At 37.2% G+C, this 10,821-nt stretch overlaps 1 pseudogene; it reads right to left on the bottom strand.

Moving 5' to 3' along the window:
- Positions 1-6,166: 6,166 nt before the first annotated feature.
- On the bottom strand, positions 6,167-7,808 carry LOC106797002 (uncharacterized mitochondrial protein AtMg00820-like; annotated as a pseudogene).
- Positions 7,809-10,821: the final 3,013 nt, after the last annotated feature.

Below are 10,821 nucleotides of genomic sequence, written 5' to 3'. Positions count from 1 at the left end.
AGTGTTATTTTGCAATCCCCAAGGTGGAATATTTGGATCATTACATCAGCAGCGATGGCATTTCTACCGACCCCACTAAAATTACAGCGGTTAGGAATTGGCCATTGCCTCAATCACTGAAACAACTTCGTGGATTTCTTGGCCTTGCGGGTTACTACCGAAGGTTTGTCAAGGGATTTGGTGCAATTGCTCAGCCATTAACTAATATGCTCAAAAGAGATAATTTTTGTTGGACTGATGATGCAAAACTTGCATTTCAGCAACTCAAAGACTTGCTACTCCAAGCACCTATGTTGCGACTCCCCGATTTCAACTAAACTTTTGTGGTAGAGGTTGATGCTTCCGGTGTGGGAGTTGGAGCCGTCTTAATGTAGGAACATCACTCGATTACCTTTATTAGTCAGGCCTTAAACCAACAACAAAAATCTTTATCCACCTATGAAAAGGAATTACTGGCATTAGCTTTTGCGGTTCAAAAATGGTGCCATTACCTTCTCAACAGGTAGTTTGTGATTAAAATGGATCATCGAAGTTTGAAGTATATCCTTAATCAGTGGTTGATCACAGCTTTTCAAAAAAAGTGGTTAGTGAAGTTAATGGAGTTTGATTTCTCCATTGAATACAAGCAAGGTCGTGAGAATGTAGCGGCCGATGCTTTGTCACGAATGGGAAAGGTTGAATGTCAGACTCTTACTATCCATTCTTTGGAATTTGATTTGGTGGCACGAATCAAACAATCTTGGGTCACGGATGCCGGACTGCAAAAGTTGATCCTGGAACTATAGACTAATGCAGGGTCCCATAGACATCATACTTGGCAGAATGATGAATTGTGTAGGAAGGGAAGGTTGGTGATTGGGCAAGATGTTCAGCTCCGGGAAGATATTCTAAACTATTGCATTCTTCAGCTGCTGGTGGCCATTCGGGTAGAAATGCTACTATCCAACAGATGAAGGCAGTGGTTTATTGGCGAGGAATGACTAGAGATGTGAAAGCATTCATCCAACGCTGCTCAATATGCCAACAATGTAAATATGATATTGTTGCTTCACCCGGTTTACTTCAGCCTTTGCCTATTCTAAATCATATTTGGCAGCATATAACCATGGACTTCATTGATAGCTTACCTCCTTCTTACGGTAAAAATGTTATCTTTGTTGTTGTGGATCGCTTAAGCAAAGCTGCTCATTTAATGGCGCTGTCTCATCCCTACACAACAAGTGACGTGGCTCAATCCTTCCTAGATCATGTCTTCAAACTTCATGGTTTTCCTGACACTATCACTAGCAATAGAGACCCTGTCTTCGTCAGCAACTTCTGGCAAGATCTTATGGCTTTTCAGGGTGTTCAAGTGCAGCTTTCCTCGACTTATCACCCACAAACCGATGGTTAGTCAAAGGTGGTGAATTGTTGCTTAGAAACTTACTTATGATGCATGACGACCGATGCTCCACAACAGTGGTCTAAGTGGTTGCCATTGGCAGAATGGAGGTACAATACTACTTACCATACTTCTATCAACGCCACCCCTTATGAAATAGGCTACGGGTAGCTACCACTTGCCTACTTACCTTATCTTCCTGGTGATTCGAAGATTGAGCCAATTGACAGAAGTTTACTCAAGCGCGAGGAGATGTTAAAAATGCTGAAATTTCACCTCCAAAGAGCTCAAGACCGAATGAAGCAGTTGGCGGATAAACATTGCAGTGATCGCCAATTTCAGATAGGGGATTTTGTTTATGTTAAGCTTCATCCCTATCGTCAAGTCTCTATTTCTTATTGGGTTAATGCTAAATTGGCACCTAAGTTTTATGGCCCCTTCCAGGTGCTGGATCGCATAGACGCTGTGACTTATCGACTTGAACTTCCTGTTGGATCTCGCATTCATAATGTTTTTCATGTTTCTCAACTCCGGAAGCATGTCGGCACTGTGGTTACTACTACTAATATTCCTGCCAGCACTGATGCAAGCTTTTCTTCGCGTGAACCAGAGTCTATTTTGGATAGAATGACTGTCAAATGGGGCAACCGGGCTGTTACTAAAGTTCTGGTAAAGTGGAAACATCAACTTCCGAAGGATGCCACATGGGAGTTTTTCTATGATCTTTTGAAACACTATCCTTCCTTCAATCCTTGAGGTCAAGGATATTTTTGAGGGGCGGGTAATGATAGGAGAGAATAAATAGAAATTATGAGAAAATAAATAGAGATTTAGGGAGACAAATTAGGGATTGGATTGGCAAATAAATAGAGAATAAATAGGAGAAATTGGCTGAGAGTAAATTCTGTTAGTACTCTGCAGCTATATATAGGGGAAATAAGAGAAGGTTTTTTCAATCATTCACTTACGTAATAATTTCCAATTCCTTGTACTCCAGTTTCTAAATAATAGAATTTCGGAATCCTTTCTTCATCTCAAGATTCCATATTTCTCTTTAATTCATCGAATTCCTCATAATTCCTTGAATTACCATATCAGTCCCTGTGTAGTACCAGAAACGGGGAATGCCACCTAGTAGGCATCCCCGGTGGCGTTCCCCGTGCTTCATTGGGAAAAACACTGATCTGTAACCATGAGCAGCAAGCCTCATACTCCTCATCTCCACATATATTCGAGAAATGTCTAACAAATGCCGCAATCAATCCATCTGACCCAGTGATTTATCGTGGTGCATAGCCTCTTTAAAACTCCTTATGAAATTGATCACATAACCTCTCATCGTCTTCATTCGATACCATCGTGTTCATAACATTCGATATTGCATCATAAAAGTCTTATATCAATTCATAAATATTTATATCTATTAATATTTGATGAAGATATTAATTAATAATTTTTAATATAATTTTAAATCTAAACCGCGAAGGAATTTAAGTTGGGCTGCTTTTTTTTCTTTTCTTAATCTGAACACATGTCTAATTATTTTGTGTGTCACATCTATTTGTAATATGTAAAAGCTGAGTTCCTCAGCTACCATGTCAATAAAATTGGTGATTTGGAAAAAAAAGAGTATTGTCCTTTTATGTCTATCACTTCTCTTATCCGTTTTTGTTCTTTAATGTTACTCACAACATAACAAAATCTATATCAAAACCTTTTGATTCAATCTTACTGACCTTCACATGTTTCTCATGTTCACGACCCTCATTCTTCAATGTTCTACATTACATTCTATAACCATTTTCTTTTACATTTTATATATCATTCAAAATTTTCATATTAGTAATTTCTAAATTCTAATATATTTTCTGATCTACAAATATAAATAAAAATAAATATTTCACATCAACAAAGTTCATAATCTAAAATTAGTTTTTAAACGAATCTATAAAAAATATGTTGGTCAAACAAAATTGAAATTTATTTATTTTTCACATTAGTTTGGAAAAAAATATATTTCACGTCAACTTTAAGTATTACAAATATAATTTTATTTAGTATCTCCAATATTACATATTACGAAATGCAAAACAAAAAATTACATTAAACAAATTTTATATTGATTAAATTTATTTAATATTTTTAATTTTAATCCGATTTCCACTTTTAAATATATTGCAACATGAAACTCCACTACATGTAGCGATATGAGAGAATATGATTTCAAAATTCAATGATATTTTACAAGAGTGGAACTTATACACCATATACAATTTAAGAATTGTCTCAACAAATGATGCATACAAACCTGTGGAAGGAACATTCAAAGGATAATATATAAAAGCTGAGCTCTTCATCATTACACTGTCACGTCAGCCATGATGATCTGGAGAAAGGAGAACATTCTCTTTTTGTGTCTATCACTTCTCTTATATCAAAACATTTCAATTCAATCTTACTGACCTCCAAATGTAGGGATTCAATCAATCAACCTAATTTGATTCTAGCAGTGGATCATCAATCCTAACCACATGTTTTATATCCATGTAGAGAGAAATTACTGCATAAAGATGAATGAAACCCCATTGTGTTCCCATACTCAAAATCATGATGAAAACTAAATGCGGAAGCGTACCTAGATTAACCATAATGGAATGATGAAAGGTTGATGAGGATCAAGATTGGTTTTATGATCTTCCAAATGTAGAGAGTTTTTTGTTGTTCTCTGATTTTTTTCTTCTGATGGGGATAAAGAGAAAAAGAATTCAAACTGTACGTTCTGTTACTCCTCTCTACAAATGGGGACCATAACCTCTTGTATTGGTAACTGTCATCGGTTACCCCAGCTTTGATGATTATAATTTGTCCCCTCATCAAATTATAATATCACTAATGGTATCTAGACAATTAGCTTTTCATAACATATATGCTCTTAGCCATAATTTTATATTGATTAGACCACTTTAATATTTTGGCTAATAAAATAATGACCCTAACTCATTCAATTATGTAATATATATATATATATATATATATATATATATATATATCCTTACAATCCTTATAAATGTGTTAGACTTTATAAGCTCAAAATTTGCCATTACATGCCTTGAGCACATGCCAAAAATCTTGTCCATTGATTACTTCACAATAGAAACAAAGCAGTTTTCATTGTATCAATCACAACTAAACCCATCAATGATCACTAATGCTGATAGAATCAAATGACATAGACTCATCATGAAATGTGTCGCATGAAAATTACATGAAGATGACCTATACACGTCTATTTTCAACTGGTCCTACTTTACCTCAATGAGATCATTTAATAACCTTAATGTACAAAGTGTAATAACTGAATAATAAAACATATATATATATATATAACCAAATATATCCAAAAGTCAATGTATGCATACATAAAATCTAACATAGAACATAAAATACATAAAAGTGACTAACTCCTACTAAACCAAAGATTCCTCGAACTATAAAACACCCATGTGAGCAACATGCTCATGAGAGACCTTGGTGGAAGTCCCTTAGTAAGAGGATCTGCTATCATGGAGTTTGTCCCTAAGTGTTCTATGAAAATTTGTCCACTCTGTACCCTTTCCTTAACAACTAGGAACTTGATGTCAATATGCTTTGACTTGGTCAAACTCCTATTGTTGATAGAATACAATACAACTGATTTGTTGTCACAATATAACTTAAGTGGTCTTTCAATTCCTTCCACAATTTGCAGCCCTGTAACAAAATTTCTGAGCCATATTCCATGATTTGATGCCTCATAGCATGCCACAAATTTTGTCGCCATAATGGATGAAGTAGTAAGGGTTTGTTTGGCACTGCGCCAAGAAACCGCACCACCAGCTAACATGAAAATGTAACCTGAAGTGGATCTCAAACTATCTAGGCATCCTGCAAAATCTGAGTCAGAATTCCCAGTGATCTCCAACTAATCTGACCTCTTTTATATGAGCATATAATACTTTGTTCTCTTCAAATACCTCATAACTCTTTTGGCTGCTTTCCAATGATCCATTCCTGGATTGCTTAAATATCTACCTAATACCCCAACTATGTATGCTATATCCGGATGCATACATACTTGGGCAGTTAGGCATACATCAAACTCCCTACAGTTGATGCATAGGGAATCTTCTGCATTTCCTGAATTTCCAAATTTCCTTTTGGGGACTGTTTGAGACTGAACTTGTCTCCTTTAGCAACTGGAGTATCCCCAGATTTACATTCCTACGTGCCAAATCTTTTGCGTACCTTTTTGATATAGCTCCTTGGTGATAATCCTGGAATACCTCGAGATCGATCTCGGTGTATCTGAATTCCTAATACAAAGGAGGTGTCACCAAGATCTTTCATTTCGAAGTTTCTTGATAGAAATCTCTTGATTTCGTGCAACATGCCTATATCATTAGCGGCAAGCAGCCTGTCATCAACATATAAGACCAGGAAAATGTACTTGCTCTCACTAAATTTGTGATACACACAATCATCAACAAGATTCATCTCAAAACCAAATGAGAGAATTACTTGATGAAATTTGAGGTACCATTGACAAGATGCCCGTTTTAGCCTGTAAATGGATTTTGTCAGTTTGCAAACCATATTCTTTGGGTCTCCTAACACAAAGGATTTTGGTTGCACGATATAAATTGTCTCATCAATGTTGTCATTAAGAAATGCCGTCTTGACATCTATTTGATGAAGCTCCAAATCATAATGTGCAACAAGAGCCATGATTGTCCTAAAAGAGTCTTTCTATGAAACTGGAGAGAAAGTCTCTTTAAAGTATATCCCTTTCTTTTGGGTATAGCCCTTTGCCACAAGACGAGCCTTATACCTTTCCACATTACCTTTGGAATCCCACTTGGTCTTAAATATCCATTTGCACCCAATGGGTCTCACACCTTCTGGTAATGGGACTAGTTCCCAAACCTTGTTGTCTTGCATGGACTTATACTTCTCATTCATTGCTTCGATCCACTTTTCTGAGTTGGAATCTTGCATGGCTTGATGGAAGTTGACTGGGTCATCTTCCATCATACCATTATTTTCCTCATGTTCCTGGAGAAATACCACATAATCATCTGGAATAGCACTTCTCCTTTCTCTTGTAGATCTTCGCAAAAGTATTGGCACATGAAGCATAGGTTCTTGCGGATCTTGAGTTTGTTCTTCATGAACAACTAGATTATCTTGAGTGGAAGACTCAATAACAATATCTTGTAGAGGTTCCAAATTTGCTTTATCAAAAGCAACTGTATGAATCGGTTCTGGAATTGTTACCGATTCTTCTTTTAAAAAAAACTGATGTTGTTTTTAGGATTTTTTTTTAATATGTTGTCTGCAAATTTTAAAAGCAGACCACACAACATATAATTTTCATTCTATTTTGAAACAATTTTTACCCAAAATTCCATGAGAAATGTATTAATTACTATGAATTAAAAGAATATTTAATGTTAAGGAGACATGAATTGTAAAAAATGTAAAGTAAGTAAACTACAATTACAAAATTGCCTAAACATCCTAGGTTTCATTTTTAACTTTCAAATAATACTTTGCCCATTGGATGTGAAGCGCCTTTAATCTCTCTTGTTCCAATGGTCTAGCATCATTGAAATACTGCATGATATAATAAAACATAAGTTAATAATATAATATCAATCATAACAAAATGAAATTTGTTTGAATTAAACAATTATTGTTTCCCAATTATTCTTGAAACTTCCTAAGATTATGGTTGACATCAAGTGCATGACGTAATACCCACACTCAGTGCTTCCTTTTTGTCTATTACACTAAATACATTATGAAATTTAGATATTCAATGTTAAGTACAAATTAGTCTACACAACATTAAAATATAAGTAGAAGCATTGTTTAAATGACTTACTTTGACAACAATCCATCTAGCAGCAGCCTTGGATTTACTTTGTGGAGTATTGTCAAGTCCTTTCAAAGCACTGCTGAATACAAACATGGATGCTTATTGTACAATTAAAATATTGATGTTCCCGACTAATACTAATGCAAATGTATTGAAAAACAACACTAACCTATTAATTATTCCGTTGAGGTAGTTGTCTGGCCTATTATGCAACGAACAAAACCAGATAACAACATTTTCCTTAGGCAAAATGACGACCATTTGCTAATGTGCACTGCAGTGGAGACCAATATAGGTTATTATAGTATTATACATTATTTAAATTCATTTTTTCAGTTTAACTTACCCATTCAAGTAGGATCCTAAGTACACATCCCGTTTAGAATTCTGCATCCAATTCTTAATGTAACTTTCTGATTCAAATTGTGATTGCCTCGATCTCTGGATGGACTGTGGCTCGAGGAATCCATACACATCGGCATTCCCCTCTCGCATGCTTGTCTCAGTCATATGCCCATTGTTGTTAACATAAAGTAAATTATGTATGATTTTAAAACAATAAGTTAGGTAATAAATAATAATGTAAACTGACTTACATAATCCACAACTGTATAACAGAGATGCTGAGACATTGACCACCGTGTGCTATTTCAACCAAATCTTCATGCTTTATGTACAAGGGGAAGTTCTCATTAAACACCCCAAACACGGTACCATACCACATAACCTGCAATGGCTTCAGAAAAAGCTATGGGATGGTCAATGTCATCAGATATAAGGGATCATCGACTTTATGATCCACCCTATCTATAAGTTTCCCCAGTCCCATAGCTCCCTGTTTATCCAACATAGTTAATTAACATAATTTAATTATAGTGAACACTTTAATTGAAAAAAGAAGCATTTAATGTCACTGAAATACCTATTCTGATAAACGCTTGACAAGATATGTCGACCAAGCAAGAAAAGTGTCTGCCCCACTAACTTAACCTCTTTAGTGGGTACAGGAATGGGAGCATCTGTATCTCTAACCTCCTCAACACCAACCTTCACTTGATCATGTAGCAAAGGAATGTTGTGAACGGTTGTGGATCCCTCAGAAAGTCTTCCTAGGGCAACCAAGCGGGGAGGATTTTCTTCGATGTATAACCCACATTTGTCTGAGTCACCCGTGTCTGGATCGTTCCCTGAGGGATCAACCCAACTCTCCTTTGTACTAACACGAGCAGCTGAAGGACCAACCTCAGGCTCAGGAGGCACTGTGAGTCCCTGTGATTGCATCTGCGACTGAAATTGGGACTGCATCTAGTTGAAGGATAACATTAGTTGTCGAGTTACTTTTTCTGTGATCGACTCCTCCAACTAGTCCCTAATTTGTTGTGTCAGCTGCTCTAGGTCTTCAGGAGCCATGGAGGAAGACGTGCGAGAGGTCCTTGGAGCTGGTCCAAAATATTACTTGATCGTGACACCGGCTCCAGCAGCACACACATGACCAGGGTGTTCTGGTCGCCCAATGGAAGCAGTCAGTACATCCTGACGTCCATGGGCGACAAAGGAACCCTGTGAGGACTGCTCCTTCAACGAATCCTATAAAGACCACATTTATTGGTTTACTCAATCACACAATAAACATAAATAATTGCAATTAATAATTGAAAGTGACTTACAGTCTTCTCAACAATTTCCTTTGTTGCCTCAGACGTCATTTTCCTAGTTTTCTTGGTGCGGGTCATCTTCCACTTCACGTGTCATCTGATTGGAGATAGAGGATCAATCACAGTGTTCGTGCTTCCGGATTGAGCAACTTCATCCAGTTTTTTCTTTCTCTTCTCATCCATCAACATTTTTTTCTAAATATTCATAACCCCCACGAGACAATACGTGAGGGGCAGTGTTTTGTTTCTAGATGGCTTGTGCCTTCTTTCGCACATCCTGTAGAAATTAAACATTATTGAAAGTTATCATTACAATTGTCGCAACCTACCCTTCGGCGGGAGGGCGACGCGTGACTCGCGGGATGCGTGTTCCACGAAAGGAATACGCGCGGAGTCGCCACCAACGTTTATTTGAGGAAAACGTCGGAAAAACCGGAAAAGACGCGATCTACGAATTTTTAAGTGAAAGGTTCGGGAGTTGTATTTACGCACGGGGAAGGTATTAGCACCCCACACGCCCGTCCCAAGGGACGGCAGCCTTTAATCGGATGTGCAAACATGACTTTGATTTTTATGTTCCTTTTATGTTCTTATATCCTTTATACCCTTTTTATATTTTTTTCTTTTTTTGTGGTCGACAAGGGTGTTTCCCTTTGCTCCTACGTATTCCTCAATTTGGGATGAGAAAATCAGACCTACGTAGTTCTTTTTTTATCAAGTGATTCTTTTTTACTTTAAGAGGTGATCATTTTAAGGCGTTGGACCTTAAAAATGATCCATTTTACTTAGTGAGGAAATGAAATGACAAACTTCAAAAGCCTATTTTTGTGGACGAGCTTGACTAGGCGAGTTGATTTTAGCCTTAGTTTCACTTTAGTTATTAATCATTTCGATTAAGAATGAGAAATCCCAAAGAGAAAACGTCCGATTGATTTTCCGCTTTATTTTACTAAAAAGATATTTTTTGATTATTATATTATTTTTTACCCTTTTTTGATTTCCAACGTGGTTACGGCACGACCGAACGGTCGGAATTTATTTTAACCGAAGTTAATGGATAATACAATTCAAACGTTCGGTGGAAATTTATTTTATTTTTAAGTTAAGCGAGAAATGACTTAAGCAAAATGGCTTAAGCACGTCAACAGGGGGTATAAAAAGTAAACAAAACGAGAATAAAAATGCACGAAACACAATGTGGACCACCACGGGCACATAGAATGAATCGAAAAGCTTGGTTCGAGGTACTTACCCGTTGAAGATCGAAGAATGATGAAGAACGAATGAAGAACGTCGAAGAACGGTTGAAATCTTTGCGAAATTCCTCACGGAAAACGTTACGGAAACGTTTCGGAAGCGCCTCGGCTTAGATTTTCTTCACGGAAACAATTTTTTCAAGCAAATTCGAAAGAGAGAGAAGTGCCTAAGGGGCTGCCCCTTTTCTTCTTGCCTTCCTCCCCTATTTATAGCAAAATAGGGGAGGTGGTTGCCGCCCAGCTCGCCCAGGCGAGCTCAGCTCGCCCAGGCGAGCAGGGTTGCTTCCTCCAGAAGCAACCGCCTTCTGGAGGAATCTTCTGGAGGGCCCAAGTGGGCCTGGGTGCTATTTGCACCCCCATTTTTACTAAGTACACCCCCTCTGCTGTTTTTTGGTGATTCTTTTTTCGTAAAGTTACGGAAACTTACGAATTTCGTAACGATACTTGTTTTCTTTCCGTAATGTTACGGAACCTTGCGGATTACATAATCATCCCCTTTTTGACTTACGGAATGTTACGGAACCTCACTTAATTATGCAACGATGCTTCCATTTGATTTCCGGTGTGTCACGGAAACTTACGGATTGTGCATCAATATTTTTTTGGTTTTTC

Source organism: Glycine max, chromosome 18 (genome assembly GCF_000004515.6).
Source record: "Glycine max cultivar Williams 82 chromosome 18, Glycine_max_v4.0, whole genome shotgun sequence".
In the NCBI taxonomy this organism is placed as follows: domain Eukaryota; kingdom Viridiplantae; phylum Streptophyta; class Magnoliopsida; order Fabales; family Fabaceae; genus Glycine; species Glycine max.
This window is presented reverse-complemented; position numbering and strand designations above follow the sequence as displayed.